Raw genomic sequence first — 14,816 nt, 5'->3', positions numbered from 1 at the left:
CCCCACACATAGGTTATAGGACTTTCTGGCAAGATGACACTTTCCTCTTAAAAGGGTTGTGTTGATACGACATGACATCAGTGCATCCTTGGTGTTTACCATGCTGTTTGCTCTAGCTGGCTCTCAATTGAACTGGTGCTCCCACATGGTACTAAATGTTCCCAGATTTTTTTAATATAGTGCACACCGAGGGTTAAGACCCATTCTATGCTGACCAGGCATCTTAGGCCAATTGTGCCAAGTTCGGAGGCAGAAAATATAAAACATAGATCTACATTTGAAGCACTAGCGGTAAGAATGTAGATCTACATTTGGACAGTTAAGGGGTTAGACCATTCCAGAAGGTCGTTCTAAGTCCAAAAAGTGCAAAAGCTGAAGCAATATTTCCCATAAGAAATAATGTAAATACAATTAATCCGTTCCAGACACCCAAAAATATTCACAAAAATTTCATTTTTTAAAGAATAACTATAGTTTTTTATACAGGAAACAATGCTAAATAAATATAAACATTACATATTTTTATTGAAGACTCTTGTTGGCATATGGAAGAAGGCAAGGGGGGAGAGGGAGTTGGGGGTTATTGTTTGGAAGGGGAATCCCCCTCAATAAGGACCTCAGTTATCAAGTCCCTCTCTGGGGTTACTTCCCTTCTTTGTCTTTAACTGGCACTTGAACCCTGTCATCCAAAAAACCTGTCCAGAGAGCTCTGTTTCTGGTGTCTGTGGGATGGAGATGGGGTGACACAGAGTCAAATTCGGCAGGTGGCGGTGTCGGTGCACCGCCTGTAGGTGAGGCAGAGAAACGTGAGTGTAAACAAAGAGAGCGTGAGGCCGACGGAACACATATTACCTCCCTAATACATAAGTTAATAGTTACGTATTTGGCTGTCCATACTGTGCCAGTCAATGATATATCAGGGCTAGGAGGTACAACGTGTACTCACAACGTCAGGTTGTGCATTCTAATTTGTGTGTCTTGTCTCTTTGTAGCTAGGAGCATTCATTATGATGTACCTGAATAACGGATTACCAACACGCACCTGAATGTCTCTTTGACCATGCTCCTAGGCATTAACTTACATACTACATGGGTTATGGAGCTGGTGTGGTAGCCTGTCCAGGCATACCTGGTGGTGATGGCAGTCTCATTGAGCTGTGAGGCGGCAGGATGTACAGTGGTGAAGACAGCAGAGGACATGCCGACATGCATTGCACTGATGCAGCTACATCAGAAGAATGTGCATGACACCAGGGACACATGACAGAAGCCGCCCAAAATCAACCACCCAACACTACAGCAAGGCATTGGTGAAGATGATTGGGCTGCATTTATCCACCAGTGGGAGATGTTTCAGAATGGGACCGACCTAACACCCAATCAAATCACCGCTCAGCTCCTGGCCTGCTGCAAGCCTGATTTAGAAGCTGCATTGTTCTGGGAAACACCAACAATAGCCAGCAGCCCTGAGGCAGCAGTCTTAAATGCCATGAAACATCTCACAGTGGTGAGTGTGGCACTAAGCATGTGATGTTCAGCACTGCTTCAGACGAAGCAAGAACCAGGGGAGCACGTCAGGTAGTATGTGGAGAGACTGCGCGAGTTGGCCAATGTCTGTCAGTGGAACAAAACTGGGACCTGTAGGGTGGCCACCTGCTCTGGCACCATCGCCACAGACTACACTGAAGATATTGTCAAACTGGTTCTATTAACTGGTCTGGCAGATGACGACATCAAGGAGGTGGTCCTTGGGACAACAGACATTGACACATGGACACTGAATGAAACTTTCAGTCTTGTAGATAGCAAAGATACCGCCGCCCATGCCATGACGACTGAGAACCTATGGGTGGTGGCCAGCGGCTACAAAATGATGGTCCGCGGGACCTGTAGCCAGGCATCACCAGCGCCCACACAGGATCATGGTGAGCACCCAGATGAGACGCAAGATATGCTGCCAGTGTGGATCTCTCACCCCCCAGTTTGGTATGGTGAGAAGCAAACTCAAGGAATTCACGTTGTGTCTCAGATGCTGGAAAAAGAACAACCCACGTCCCCATATGTCGTCTCCACCATCTTCCAGTGGGTCGGTGGAGGCACTGTTTCACTATGTGGCTACCGCCGAGATAGGCTCCTGTGTGGGTGAGGCTCTGCCTCATCCGACGCTATCTTTAACAGTAGCGGTGGATGGCAAGGCCTATGACAAGGTGAAGACACCGTGTCCACGATGGCGGTCAGCCCGTATCTTGGCCATCGCCAACTCCAGTGCACAGACCTGCCTGATGGGGCTGCAGGCCCTCAAGAAGCTGGGCTTAAGTCAATGGCACCTCACCCATGTCTCAACATGCATTTTGGCTGCAAATAATGCGGAGATAAATGTGCTGGGCGCCATGTTCCTCGCGCTGTCCAGTCGCAGCAAACAAGGGGAGCAACTCAAGACATCTGCGGTGGTCTATGTTATGGACTCCACCAGTTGGTTTTACCTGAGCCGAGTTGCGTTGGAACAGCTGAAGGTTATCGGACCTGACTTCCCAAAAACTGGCACGACAGAAACTGATGTGTGTGGGAATGTGACGAGTACATATACCAGCCCCACCATGGCAAAATATGGGTGCCCACAGCGCACAGCACCACCTCCATGTCCCTCCAGTCTGCCCATAGCACCATCACTTGAGTCCAAGGCTGAGATGAAGACCTGGTTCTTGGAGAGGTATGCTTCATTGACCTTCAACATATGCCCACACCAGCCGCTCCCTGCAATGACGGGCCCCCCAATGGAGATTCGGGTTGACTCAGGGGTGCAACCAGTGGTGACCAGACAACCCCCAAACGTCCTAGTTCACTAGCAACAGGAAGTGTCAGACCAACTGGATAGGGACGTGGCGCTGGGCATCATAGAGCGAGTGCCTCCAAACACACCTGTGACTTGGCTCCACAGTATGGTCCTGACACCCAAGTCGGATGGCACACCCCACCGTACGGTGGATCTGCAACCGCTAAACTGCCACAGTGTGCGGGAGACCCATCACACCATACCACCCATTAAACAGGCAAAGGCCGTCCCACTTAATATGTTCAAGACCGTCACAGATGCATGGAACGGCTTTCACTCCATTGAGATTCGGCCTGAGGATCGTCACAAGTCAAGATTCCTAACAGAGCAAGGCAGGTTCTGCTACTGTCGTGTGCCGATGGGCTTCCTCGCATCGCAGGATGTCTACACGCAACGGTATGATGCCATCATAGCTGATGTACCTAGAAAAACCAAGTGCGTCGACAACACCATCATATGGGACACGGACTTGAAGGAACATTGGTGGCAAGTGATCGGCTATCTGGAAGTCATAGGCCACAATGGTGTGGTCCTCAATCCAGCTAAGTTTCAGTTTGCCATGACAGAAGTGGAATTTGCAGGGTTTCAGATAACCAGGTCTGAAGTGAGACCCCTACCTAAGTACCTGAATGCCATTGCGATGTTCCCAAGACCAGCTAATATCACGGATGTACGGGCTTGGTTCGGCCTCGTTAACCAGGTGTCACACTATGGCAGGACCACGGACATGATGGCACCATCCAAGCTGCTCCTCAGCCCCAAGGTCAGCTTCAGATGGGATTCAGCCCTGGAAGAGGCGTTCCATCTCTCGAAAGAGGCAATCATCAACGCAATTAAAGCAGGGGTCGAGATATTTGATCCCAGCAAACTGACTTGCCTCAACCCTGACTGATCTAGAATGGGGGTGGGTTACTGGCTCTGCCAGAAACATTGCAGCTGTGATCACACTATTCCTGGGTGTTGTGCAGATGGGTGGAGGGTAACACTAGTGGGGTCTCGCTTCTTAAGGGATGCTGAGAAGCAGTACGCTCCAATTGATGGGGAGGCCTTGGCTGTCGCATGGGCACTGGAAGATAGCCGCTTCTTCACCATGGAGTGCCGGGATCTCATCATAACGGCCGACCACAAGCCACTTGGGGATCAGGCACTAGATGACATCACCAATCCGAGACTCTTCCGACTGAAACAGTGCACCCTAATGTGGCAGTACCGGATTGTGCACATCCCCGGCAAGACCATCCCAGCGGCAGATGCGATATCGCGGTACCCATCAGCCATAGACCCAAAGGACACAGCCAGTGAAATGTGTGCTCTGTCACCTATCCAGGTTCCGGCAGGCACCCACGACGACCTGGAGCCACTCCTCGTGGTGGCAGCAAGATAATCAGCGGACTATCTCAGTGCGGTCACATGGGAGAGAGTCAAGGAGTGCACCTACGCAGACCACGACCTCCAGCTGCTCACACCACTAGCTGAGTTCGGGTTCCCACCATCCTGGGATGCCTTGCCGGAGGAGCTGCTACCATACTAGCAGTATCGTGACAGGTTATCTCTCACAGATGAAGTCGTCATGATGGACCACAGGATCATGATACCAAAGGGACTTCGGAATGAGGTCCTACGGACGCTTCACGCAGCTCACCAAGGCAGCAGTCGCATGCACAGTAGGGCAGTTGGTGCCGTCTTTTGGCCAAGCATCACCAGACATCGAGAGTACACGGTCCAGATGCCATACCTGCTGGGGAATGTCACCCTCCCAGCCTCGTATGCCACCTGTACAACCATTTGTACCAAGCAACCCCTTCCATGCCATTGCCCAGTGCGCAGCACTGGGTACCTAGTCATCGTGGACAGGTTCAGTGGTTGGTCGCACATTGTCACGTCCAAATCGGGTGCAAAGGTCTTCATCACGGCCCTTCTTAATTACTTTGCAACATTTGGTGTTCCCGAAGAACTGAGCACAGACGGAGGCCCGGAGTTCACCACAAAAGAAACTGAGTCACTTCTGTGACGATGGGGAGTGAGCCATCACCTTTCATCGGCACACCACCCGCAATCCAACGGGCAGGCGGAGGTAGCCGTCAAATCGATGAGGCGCTTACTGACCTCACACATGGATGCAAACAGGAGTCTCAATACTGAGGCGGTGATCGCCAGCTTGCCCTCAGTATCGAAACACGCCAGACCATCAGACCAATATGTCACCAGCACAAATCATCTTCGGCAAGAATCTTCGGGATCTGCTACCCATTGCTTCAGGTATGCAGGTATTCACCAACCCATCAATTCACCCTGTGTGACATCAAACATGGGATATGCAAGAAGAGGCCCTCCGGCTAAGATTTGCCAAACAAGTCGACGATCTACAGCACCACATCCGGCAGCTTCCCCCCTTAGTGCTTGGCAGTCGAGTGCTTCTGCAAAACCAAACTGGGAATCACAGCACAAGATGGGACAGGACCGGTGTGGTGGTGGAGTCGAAGCTGTACGACCAGTACTTGGTCAAAGTAGATGGCTCGGGATGGATTACTTTGCGCAATTGGAGGTTCCTGTGCCACATTCAGGGGCTGGCCAACGCCAGCCAGCCCTTGCCACCACCACACCCTAGTCCCCGCCTCCCGACACCCCACCCACGCCAGCATGTAGTGCAGCACAGAGCAGTGGGTGGTCTCAGGCACCCAGTGGCAACATAGCAACCACACCCCCACAGTTGCACAACACAGAGACAACCCCAGAACCACCCATGGAGCATGCAGACCAGGCACTCCCACAGGCACAAGAGCCAGCACCCTGCCAGACCGTCGCACAACACACTCCCACATTGCAACCTCCAAGACCATGTAGAGACAGACGTCAGCCAGCGTACCTCCGGGATTATGTCACGGAGTGATGAGTTTCCTGCCAGAAACTGGGGGGATGTGGGATGGAGATGGAGTGACACAGAGTCAAATTCGGCGGGTGGCGGCGCTGGTGTGCCGCTTCTAGGTGAGGCGAAGAAACATGAGTGTAAACAAAGAGAGCGTGAGGCCAACGGAACACATATTACCTCCCTAATACGTAAGTTAATAGTCACATATTCAGCTGTCCATAGTGTGCCAGTCAATGATATATCAGGGCTAGGAGGCACAACGTGTACTCACAACGTCAGGTTGTGCATCCTAATTTGTGTGTCTTGTCTCTTTGCAGCTAGGAGCATTCATTATGTTGTACCTGAATAAAGGATTACCAACACGCACCGGAATGTCTCTTTGACCAGTGTCTCTTTAAAATTTGTCTGAAGTGGGACAAGGTTTTGTCACTGAACATGCTGCAGATATGTCTTGTTTCAGCTTGGTCAGGGTGATATTTTTCAACAAAAGTTTGCAACTCATTCCACTTTGCACATATGTCCTTAACCACTGAAGAAGGCACCTTCTCCCCTCTCTCTTCCTCCTCCTCTGAAGCAATTTCCTCAGCTGCAGCCTGTTGATGTTCCAGTTGAAGGTCTTGCAGATCTTCAGTGGTGGTTCTCCACCAACTCTTCCACATCCTGGCCACTCACCTCCAACGCCATGGATTTCCCCAAAGACACAATACATTCCACAACAGGCATAGGGTCAACAGGGTCAGCCTCAAACCCTTCAAAATCCTTCTCTTGGACACATTCTGGCCACAATATTCTCCAAGCAGAGTTGAAAGTCTTGGAAGTCACTTCCTGCCAAGCCTTACCTATAAGGCTTATGTAATGGACAATATTGAAGTGATCCCACCAGAACTCTCTTAGGGTCAATTCGGTGTCTGAGGTCACTTTAAAGCACCTTTGAAACATTGCTTTGGTATAGAGTTTTTTGAAGTTAGAAATGACTTGCTAGTTCATGGGCTGGATGAGAGGAGTGGTGTTAGGAGGCAAGACCTTCACTGTTATAACACTGAAGTCCCTAAACAATTGGTCTTCCAAGTCTGGAGGATGAGCAGGAACATTGTCCAGTACCAGGAGGCACTTGAGTGGCAATTTATTTTCCAAGAGGCACTTTTTCACACTTGGGCCAAACACTTCATAGAACCAGTCAGTGAATATTTGCCTCGTGACCCATGCCTTATTCTTGACTTTCTGCATCACACACAATTTACTCGTGACAACATTGTTTTTCTTGAACACTCTGGGATTTTCAGAGTTATACACCAGTAAAGGCTTCACTTTGAAATCCCAACTAGCATTACCGCAGAACAAAAGAGTTAGCCTATCCTTCACAGGCTTAAGTCTTGGCAGTGCCTTTTCCTCCTTCATGATGTAGGTCCTCTTTGGCATTTTCTTCCAAAAGAGGCCTGTTTCATCACAATTGAACACTTGTTGGCGAATGAATCCTTCGGCCTCTATGTAATCCTTGAATTCATGCACGAATTCTTCAGCCGCATGTTTGTCTGAACTTGCAGCCTCACCATGCCTTACAACACTGTGTGTGCCACTGCGCTTCTTGAATCTGTCGAACCAGCCTCTGCCGGCCTTAAACTCATTCCAGGCATTTTCTTTATGAGATCCACATGTAACTGCTTTGCCTTTTCGCAAATGATCGACTCCACAACACTATCTCTCACTAACTGTTTTTCACTGATCCACACCAACAACAACTTCTCCACGTCTTCGACTGCTTGTGATCTCTGTTTTGTTAGCATATTTACTCCTTTCACAACTTTAGCCTCCTTGATTTCTACTTTCTTTGCCAAGATGGAAAAGATTGTTGATTTCGACTTCCCATACATCCTTGGAAGCTCGGCTAAATGTACACCACTTTCGTATTTTTCTACAATCTCTTTCTTTAATTCTATTGTGTTTCTCAATTTCTTTACCAAAGTGCTGGCACTAGGAACTTTCTGTGGGCCCATGGTGGTTTATTTTGTAATCACAATCAATAAACAAGCACAAAAATTGCAAAATGTTACAGATGAATGCTCACTCAAGCGGTGACAGAGCCAACCTGACCTCATTGCCTGGGCGGGCAGAGTGGAGAAATTTTCTCCAAGAGGGAGGTATCAGCCCCATTAAGCCCCTTTCAGCTGTGAGGGGCCCAGCCCACTCTGAAGGGGCAAGCATCTTGTTTACTGCTATACCAAGTAATTTATCCCAGATGCAGTACGAGCATGTGACATGGCCGCAGCTCCTTGCAACAAACCAATGTTGCAAGTAGTTTAGTTTAACCCTTTGAGGGTTTCGGACGTACTAGTACGTCTTACGCGCAGGGGTTTTTGACGTACTAGTACGCATAAATTCTAGCGCCGTCAAATCTCGCGGGAAAAGGCTGGTAGGCCTCCATATGAAAGAATGGGTCTATGTGGTCAGTGTGCACAGTATAAAAAAAGTCCTGCAGCACACAGTGCATAATGAGAAAAAAAACTTTCACCGTTTTTTTGGCATAAAACAGCGACTTTGCACTGTATTTTCGTATGGTATTTATTGTTGTATTCTAGTTTTCTTGGTCTCATTTTATAGAATTGAATGCATATCACAGAAATTGAGATGATTTTCACTGGTTTTACAATGAAAAGTACCTTGAAATTGAGCTCAAAGTAGCAGAAAAATTCGATTTTTACCAAAGTTCAAAAGTAAACAAATCATGCCAAGCGTCCAATACACGTCAACTGGTGAGTCTAACATTCTTTTGCAAGTGCGCCAATATGATTTATACCATTTTTTACACTAATGCAGTAGTCTGCATAACAGTAAATCTTCTATTTTTCGTGAGAATAAAAATTCAAAGTGGAAAGCAAAAGAATGTAAGAGGGGCCTTGAGACGTGACTAATGAACAGAAGAAATGTCATTTTAGTGCCAGGAATGTATTTCTTGTTTGTTCTGGACCCTATTCGGAAATTGGCATTTTTTGAAATTTGTGTGAAATTCGCAAAATTGCTAAATTCTGACCACTGTACTGGATAGTTGAAAATGGTAAATGGGTGGTTTCTTGCACTCATTCAATAGAAAAAATGTAGTTCTAGCGAAATATTCATGTTTTTTGTTGACTAGTACAGAGGAATTGGCCGAAAATGGGGCTCAAATTGGGCAAAATCGCCAATGCGTAAACATCGCTGAGACCGGTAACTTCGCGAGAGCATAATTCCGTAAGTTTTCCATCAAATCTCATAATTTTGGTGTCATTATGATCGGGAAAAGATTCTCTATCTTTTCATAAGAAAAAATTATTATTTTTTTTTTTAAATTTGGCCGACCCTGAGAACGAGTTTCTGAGAGGGCCTGTCGACCCTCAAAGGGTTAACCCTTTCAGGGTTTCGGCTGTACTAGCATGGCTTACGCCCCAGGGTTTTTGACGTACTAGTACACCTAAATTATAGCGCCCTCAAATCTAGTGAGAGAAAGCTGGTAGGCCTACATATGAAAGAATGGGTCTATATGGTCAGTGTGCACAGTATAAAAAAAAATCTTGCAGCACACAGTGCATAATGAGAAAAAAAAAACTTTGACAGTGTTTTTGGATTAAAACAGCGACTTTTCACTGCATTTTCGTATGGTATTTAAGGTTGTATTCTAGTTTTACATAAGAACATAAGAAAGGAGGAACACTGCAGGAGACCTGTTAGCCCATACTAGGCAGGTCCTTTACAATTCATCCCACTAACAAAACATTTGCCCAACCCAATTTTCAATGCCACCCAAGAAATAAGCTCTGATGTGAAAGTCCCACTCAAATCCAACCCCTCCCACTCATGTACTTATCCAACCTAAATTTGAAACTACCCAAAGTCCCAGCCTCAATAACCCAACTAGGTAGACTGTTCCACTCATCCACCACCCTATTTCCAAACCAATACTTTCCTATGTCCTTTCTAAATCTAAACTTATCCAATTTAAATCCATTACTGCGGGTTCTCTCTTGGAGAGACATCCTCAAGACCTTATTAATATCCCCTTTATTAATACCTATCTTCCACTTATACACTTTGATCAGGTCTCCCCTCATTCTTCGTCTAACAAGTGAATGTAACTTAAGAGTCTTCAATCTTTCTTCATAAGGAAGATTTCTAATGCTATGTATTAATTTAGTCATCCTACGCTGAATGTTTTCTAATGAATTTATGTCCGTTCTGTAATATGGAGACCAGAACTGAGCTGCATAATCTAGGTGAGGCCTTACTAATGATGTACTAATGATGACCTCTGGACTTCTGTTGCTTACACTTCTTGATATAAATCCCAGTAATCTATTTGCCTTATTACGTACGCTTAGGCACTGCTGTCTTGGTTTAAGGTTGCTGCTCACCATAACCCCCAAGTCCTTTTCGCAATCTGTATGGCTAAGTTCTACATCATTTAACTTATAAGTACTAGGGTTATGGGCACTCCCAAGCTTCAGAACCTTGCATTTATCTACATTGAACTGGTCTCATTTTATATAATGGAAGACATATTACAGAAATTGAGATGATTTTGACTGGGTTTACAATGAAAAGTACCTTGAAATTGAGCTCAAATTAGCAGATATGCTCGATTTTTACCCAAGTTCAAAAGTAAACAAATCATGCCAAGTGTCCAATACACGTCAACTGGTGAGTCTAATATTCTTTCACAAGTGCGCTGATATTATTTATACCATTTCTACACTAATGCAGTAGTCTGCATAACAGTAAATCTTCTATTTTTTGTGAGAATAAAAATTCAAAGTGGAAAGCCAAAGAAATATAAGAGGGGACTGGGGATGTGACTAACAAACAGAGAACTTGTTATTTTAGTGCCAGAAATGTCTTTCTTGTTTATTCTGGACCCTATTCAGAAATTGGCATCTATGGAAGTTTGTGTGAAATTGGCAAAATTGCTAAATTCTGACCACTTTAATGAATAGTTGAAATCGGTAAATGGGTGGTTTCTTGTACTCATTCTATAGAAAAAATGGAGTTCTAGCAAAATAGTTATGATTTTTGTCGATTAGTATACTGGAATTGGCAAAATCGCCGATGCGTAAACATCGTCAAGACCGCTAACTTCGCAAGAGCATAATTCCGTAAGTTTTCTGTCAAATTTAATACTTTTGGTGTCATTATGATCGGGAAAAGATTCTCTATCTTTTCGTAGGAAAAAATAATTTTTTTTTTTGAAATTTGGGCGACCCTGAGAACAAGTCTCGGAGAGGGCCTGGAGACCCTGAAAGGGTTAATAAGAGACAGTCCATCTCTTACCTTAGCAGGACAAAAAAGGAAAATCCTGCTCCCATTTTATTACCATGGTAAAGATAGTTTACATTGTAGTCTATACTTAAGACAGCAAGAATCAAGCATTCTGCTTTGCTTCATAGTGGAAGTTTGGCAAGGAAGCAAAATAAATGTACTAGATCAGCTTTTCCTTTATGTGCTAGGGGGATTGCAGTGGCATAAGAGGCTGTGAGGTCAGATTACTTTTAGCCCTGCTGGGACTCACACTGACGCCAGGATAACCAACAAAGAACACTGCTCCACGTGTTAGTGTGTACAAAGTCTCACAAAACACAATAAACACTTACAGAGAAGTGTGATCAGTTTCTTTAGTAATAAGATTGTGAATAAATGAACAAATCTTGATGAACAGTGTGACAACGAGTGTTGCAATCCAACAGAGTGTAGTGCGACATTCTTCAAAGAACACTATTCTTCAATCAAGTCAACGGATATCCGGGTGCAACTACTGGTCAGCTACAAATACCCAGGAATGTTTAATGATCGCAACATTGATAGGTCAGCTGCACAGCGGATATCATATTATGTTTATTAGACTACCAATACCCAGTAAATTTCAGGCCATCAAGCCTACAAAAGTAAGTTTTCCAATCAGCAATCAGTCATTGATATATGCTGACATAATACCCCCTAGGGGTAATTTATTTCCATAAAATATTTCCTTTACAGCCCATTGAGATGTGGATATGACAGCTTCTCCAGACCTCGCCTGCAGGGACAGCTGTGTAGGCAAAAGCTGTCTATCAAGCTAAGTTCCCCCCTATTTAATTGTTAATTTAGCTTATGACACAATTCTCAACAATTTGGTCATGCTCCAACCAGATAAAGGCCACACTGTGGTCCAAATATGTTGTACTACAGTGTACAAATAACTTACGAGCCAAAGTCCTTCGAAAAAAGCTGTAAAACTAGTGTTTTACAATATAAATCAGTATAAATGAATCCCTCCAAGTTCAATCACAGAGAATGGACAGCCAATAGAAAACAGGAGGTGCTCATCCAGTTTTCACCAAACGGGAGCAGAGTGACTCACCCAAAAGAAAATGGGGGATGGCACCCGTCATCCACTGCTCTCAAGCTCAAGAAACGCTGACGACAGCAGCAACCCAACTGATGTTCAGTTTATCTGAGTGTATATACAAATAGTGTTTATAATGTTTATAGGCAGAAATTAAGAGACAAGATTATGTTTATGTTTGTCTCTTATAGATTTAACTGTTATATTAACTATATATAAAATGTAAGCTTTCATATATATATATATATATATATATATATATATATATATATATATATATATATATATATATATATATATATATATATATATATATATATATATATATATATATATATTAACAGTGACATTTACATATGTGTAAGAAATATACATGTGACATTTATAGTGTCTGGTGAATGAAGTGTATAAAGTCATTAATTACTGTGACTCAGCAGTGTCAAGCTGACACTGCAAACTCAAGACATAAACAACAGAGGCATCGTCCAGCCATATGTACCCTGTACCCTTCATGGTCATTGACCCTGAGGCTAAGCTTAGTAGGTCAGTAGTGTCTGACTCGATTATTGCTGACTTGAGCATAACAAAAACTCAGCTGTTTATAGCAGTACAGTGTTTTTAAACACTCTAAGTGTGGTGCTAGAATTTTCAGTATCCCATTAAAATGGCTTGTTTGAAAACTCAGTTCAGTCTTTACAGACTAAGATTACACAATTAGAAAATCTGATCTCAGTCAGTATAGGATTAACCCTTAAACTGTCCAACGTAGATCTACATTTGCATGCGGAGCGCTCCAAACATAGATCGTTTTATTTTTCATTCCTTCAAATTTGGCACAATAGGCTTGAGTCGCCTAGACATGAGCGAATGGGTCTGTGCACTCACTGTGCGCACTATTAAAAAAATCTGGAAGCACTTAGTACCTTGTCGGAGCACCAGTTCAACTGAGCACCAGCTAGAGCAAATAGCATGGAAAACACCAGGGATTCACTGATGCCATGTCACATTAAAGTAAAAACAGGTTAGATAAATACACGAGTGAGTGTGGATGGGTGTGAGTTGGACCTGACTATCTTGTGCTACTAGGTCTGATGTCATGCTCCTCCTTTCAATGGATGTGACCTGACTAGGTGGGTCATTGGTCTAAGCCAGGGGGGTGACATGTACCTGCCTTGCATGGGCCAGTAGGCCTGCTGCAGTGTTCCTTCTTTCTTATGTTCTTATGTATTCGGCAGGCTGGCTGGCTGGCTTGCTTTGGTTGTCTCTGGCTGTTTCTCTGTCTATATCTCTGTCTATCTATATCTCTGCTTATCTATATCTCTATCTATATATCTGTCTATCTATATCTCTGTCTATCTATATCTCTATCTCACATGTACACATAAGTACAGTTATTAGTTATTAGTGTCCAGAGCAGCGGCAGCAACAGCAGCGACCTCCAAGCTCCGTACTTTTCTCCAACTATCAGAGCCACCAATGCTCCTATGATGACCTAGTTACGAGCAAAACTGCACTACCCAACGTAGCACCCAGAATGACCAAAGATTACCAACAGTGAAACCTACAAATCGAAAATAATAGAGATCAAAGGAAGACTGCCCTCAAACCCAAAGCAACACCCCGCTGCCAGCCGAACAACATAACCCTAAGCTTTGTATAACTACAACTTCTTCTTAACTACAACAATTCCTGTAGTATTATGAGGCGCAATCTCAGAGGAAACAGCACCAAGGCCAGCAAGAAAACACCGAAAAATCAACTATTCAACAAGCGTAGCCAGGAGGACGCCGGCCCAGCTACCACCCCTCTCACCACCACTCAAGGCGACACCACAACAATAACAACAAACATGGCTGCCCCCACCCCATCCACCCCTCTCTTCCCCGGATTCAACCTACCAAGTAGTCTCTCAGGTATGACCAACGATCCAGATACTATAAAATCATGCATCTCCACCTTAGTTATTGAAAATATGAATCTTCGAGAGACGCTAACAAAACAAGACACCAGGATGACACAACTCGAGAACAAAATCCTCAGTCTTGAACAAAAGTTATCAACACCAGGAATGACTAACTGTGACAAGACCATCCAAACAGTCATAGATAGCCATACCCAACAAATAATATCTCTTAATACAAAGGTTGAAGAAGCAGTAAAAGAATGGAAGAACAACTTAGATAACCAGTTCAGTGACTACTTTGCTCTCCAAGAAGATAAAACTGAACAAGATAAACTATCGGACGCAGTAATAGTTAACAGTCCACTTTTTCCCAGTGATATGAACCAAAGAAACAGTAAAGAAATTACTCTCCAGATCATAAAGGACCAAACAAAAGTTATAGTACCAGAGTCAGAAATAAAGGAAGCCAGGTTACTAGGATCCCATGGTAGAAAAAGTGTTATGCTTAGATTCCACTCACATGACAGGAAAAAAGACTTAATAATTGCATCTATTAAAGTAAAGAAAGAGGTATACATAAATGAGTGTCTTACCAAACAACATCAGAACCTCCTGTATAGAGTCAGAAAACTTAAGCGGGAGAATAATGACACAATACACCAATGCTTCACACGGGATGGGAAAATTCTAGTTAGGAAAACGAATGTAGGTCAACTGTACACAATCACAAACGAGAATGATCTATCACAATTTCTCAGGGATACTAATCTTACAGAGAATAACTAAACAATGTCCAACCTAAAAGCCTACGTAGTGTAGTGAATGTTTTGCTCCATTATTGTTCAACTTTCATAATACAATCTCT

The 14,816-nt window shown here is 44.3% G+C and overlaps 2 protein-coding genes across 8 annotated transcripts in view; one reads left to right on the top strand and one right to left on the bottom strand.

Annotated features, from left to right (window-relative positions):
- Nucleotides 1–14,816, bottom strand: part of LOC128693120 (ankyrin-3) — a 358,860-nt gene that overhangs the window by 178,380 nt on the left and 165,664 nt on the right. The window lies entirely within an intron of this gene.
- Nucleotides 13,721–14,816, top strand: part of LOC128693861 (uncharacterized) — a 383,960-nt gene continuing 382,864 nt past the window's right edge. The window contains exon 1 of the mRNA XM_070081980.1: nt 13,721–13,961. The gene's annotated coding sequence lies outside the window, so the exon portion shown is untranslated. The remainder of the gene's footprint in view (nt 13,962–14,816) is intronic.

This window comes from Cherax quadricarinatus, chromosome 6 (genome assembly GCF_038502225.1).
Source record: "Cherax quadricarinatus isolate ZL_2023a chromosome 6, ASM3850222v1, whole genome shotgun sequence".
Classification (NCBI taxonomy): domain Eukaryota; kingdom Metazoa; phylum Arthropoda; class Malacostraca; order Decapoda; family Parastacidae; genus Cherax; species Cherax quadricarinatus.
Note: the sequence above shows the minus strand (reverse complement) of the source record. Positions and strands in the feature narration are given on the sequence as shown.